Here is a 3,326-nt window from a genome sequence, read left to right as displayed (position 1 = left end):
ATTTTCCGCAAGATATATTTAATTTAAAAACCATCTGAACTATACAAGACCGCAGCAGTAACATCATCAAAATCTTCAAAGGGTGAGTGAATACCATCTTTCGATGATGTTACTGCTGCGGTCTTGTATAGTTCAGATGGTTTTTAAATTAAATATATCTGGCGGAAAATATATATATCGAAGCGCTGCTGTCGCAGTTGACAGAAGACTTCTGTTTTCTTTTTCCCTGCTCTATATGTCTCGCCATAGAGCAGGACGCGCGCGGAGGTTGGATGGGTGGCGAAATACTTCCCATTTCAAAGCTAACTACTCCATCCAACTTTATAGGCTCAAACAACGGGCATGGCGAAATTATAAGGATTTAGTTTCTACTTTTTTACCATGGAATCCTAAATAGAATCACCCGTCAAGAAAAAATAATTATGCATTGCAAAGCTGCATAAATCAACAGGGTAATTATTTTTTGCGACAACCGTGTTACGAGATTTTATTTTTGTAAACAATGAAAGCAACAAAAAACAATCCACAGACATCAAACCCCAAAGGGTTCTTCAAATTAAACCGTCATTAGAAATTTTCATAAAAAAAATTGCTAACGTGAGAAAATTTAAACCATGTTTTTTATACGCAAAAACCAGTTTCGAACAATATCGCAACCGTTGCAACTGATTTGCATGTTCTTTTTTTAGAAAAAAGAGTTTGAACTTTTTTTCGTTGTATTTTTTCTATCCAGCCAGGAAGGTCCTGACACCATGTAATTAAGAAAAAAACGCTACCGCAGGTCTATTCTGGCGGATCCTTTATTCGCCGGTCAGGTAAAGTGCATAAGTGTTGGATACAACAATGCCTCCGGATTTCCTCTCTCTAATACGAGTGTCGATCGGCGGCTCACGTGCAGATTCTGAATACGAATCTCACGATTTTCCATGGGCGTGATTGATTTTGGAGATAGCCTTGATGTTTTTTCATAGAATTTATAATACGCGCTTCCGATTTTCGTATCCCGTGGAATTAATTGAGATACTGTCCAAAAGAGGAAATCGATATTCGTAATTTGTAGTCATGGGATACTTTATCAACTTAAGGACACGTAACTAATGATAATTATAGATCAAAAATACTCCACTAACTGCTGTACTTTTTTTAACAGACTTCAAAAAAATCAATTCTGTTATCAATGCAGTTGTATTTTTTTATGTTTGTTACCTCAGAACTCCGTCATTTATGAACCGATTTTAAACATTTTTTTTTCGTTCGTCTAGGAATGCTTTCAGTTATAAGCACCAAATCAGGATCTAATGATTGGATCCTAAGGAAATCGGAACTCTTCAAATATTGTAGAGACACCTATGGTAATTTCGATATATTTAGTAGTAACTCGTGCATTTGCTCTTGAAAATCATCATTTGGTGAAGTGGAACTGATGATGAAGACCACATTTGACCAACGGAGCGACTACTCAATAACAAGTACCTCACGGGTTGAATTTCGATGACTTTAACACAGTTGCTAAGCAATTTAAGCTTATCGTAATGCATAATGGTGAAATGGAACGGGTGACGAAGCACCAGGACTCCTCAATAATGAACTGTCCATCTGAAGGTACGGGTAGAAGGATATACGACTTCTTTGTATATTCTTCTTATTAGTTAGTAAAAAAAAGCAATTTGACTTTTAGCCGTGATATCAAAAACCAAATATCAGAAAAATGTGCATAGCATGTAGCCTAATTTAATCCAACAATAAAAACGGCAAAGCGCAAGAAAGCCAACAAAAGCAGCCGTAAATTACGGCGATTATGCAACGGCACGGCTTACGTCCTCTTCCTGGCTTTTAGGACCATAAATTTCTTGCTGCAAGGTGGTCTGACAAATTTGCGGTCGCTACTAACTATTATTTCGTTGCTACCCTTTGAAGACCACAGATTAGAAAAAGTTTGAACGAAGGACGCGAGCCCACGCAGCATTCACAACGACTGCTATTGTTTTTTTAATCTGTGGCGTTTAACATTTGGGTTTTTAAATGTCGAATGGACCACAGCGGACAAAAAAAAGGACAATCGATTTGTGACAAATAATGTTTGGAGGAAACATTAGTTTGGACATCGATCCCTTTTTTGTGGACTCCCGGAGTTTTGTAATTGCTGCATAATTGTTTTGGGACGACACTTATCTTTGTTGTTGTTTTGACTGTCTATTAAACGGTAGTGAAGTTATTTATGGAGATGGCGAGTTGTTGAAGTGTTAGACAATAAGTCACTGTTGTAATTGGATTTGACCGTTTTGCATCCTGTTTACACTTTTTTTTTTGTGTTGAACGGCTCTATCGTCGTTAAAAGAAGTGACGTGTGGTTAGTTCTTTTAAGTAAAACTGTAATGTTATTCGTCTATTAGTGTGTTTGGTCGGTAATGATACTGGTGATTGCTTTTCATTTTGTACCCGAAAAGAAAATTAACGAATTTTACTTGTCGTTTTGAGATTTTATAACTAACTTAGGAAAGTTAAAAAACCCCCGACATTGAAATTTAAAAGTTCAATCTCTCAAAAATTGCTGGACCGATTCTAATGAAACAAAGCTAATAAAATAAGTGGAGGTAAACTCACTTTTACGTAAAAAAATGCATCGAAATCCAGATGCAGGTCCAGTTTGAGAGCTACGACGTAGTAGCCCTGCAGTTTTTTATGATCCATATTTATGTACAGCGACAATGTTTAGCAGAAAATGATGAGACACGACTATCAGTTTAAAGGTATAGGTATTATACATTCGTGAACAACATAACGTTTACGGGTAATTTAAGTATGTAGCTTTCAAAAATGTTTAACGCTCATTCATTCCAATTTGTGTCGTATGGTGAACAGAATAAGTGTGTAGACACGCGAATTACTAAAGGTTGTAATTATCAGCAAATCATGCGCAGGTCTGACCGCAGTCACGGAGCAAGTGGTCATGCTTGGCCGACATTATCTTGAATGTTAGTTTATCTACTAGCGTTTACTGGCGGCTTCACGTGCGTAAATCATTAGGTCTAGGTAGGTACGTTATCTTAATTTTTATTTTATATTTTGCGAAAATTCTGTAGGGATTCCCAAAAATGTTATCGTGGATTTTATTGACAATGCATAACAAAACAACCACTCGCGATTAATTTCATGCCTGTTATCCTAGTAGTTGTAGCTTTAAAACTACCATTTTTACAGCAGCATTTAAAGAGTATGAAATAAATTGTTTGATGAGAAGGAATTCGTAAGCAAGGGATTTTTTAAAAACAAATTGAAAGCGTGTGATGGATGCATTTCATGAAGAAAATATAAACATCTAATGT

The sequence above is a fragment of the Choristoneura fumiferana genome, chromosome 7 (genome assembly GCF_025370935.1).
Source record: "Choristoneura fumiferana chromosome 7, NRCan_CFum_1, whole genome shotgun sequence".
Lineage (NCBI taxonomy): Eukaryota > Metazoa > Arthropoda > Insecta > Lepidoptera > Tortricidae > Choristoneura > Choristoneura fumiferana.
The sequence above is the reverse complement of the archived record's forward strand: the minus strand, read 5'-3'. Positions refer to the sequence as shown.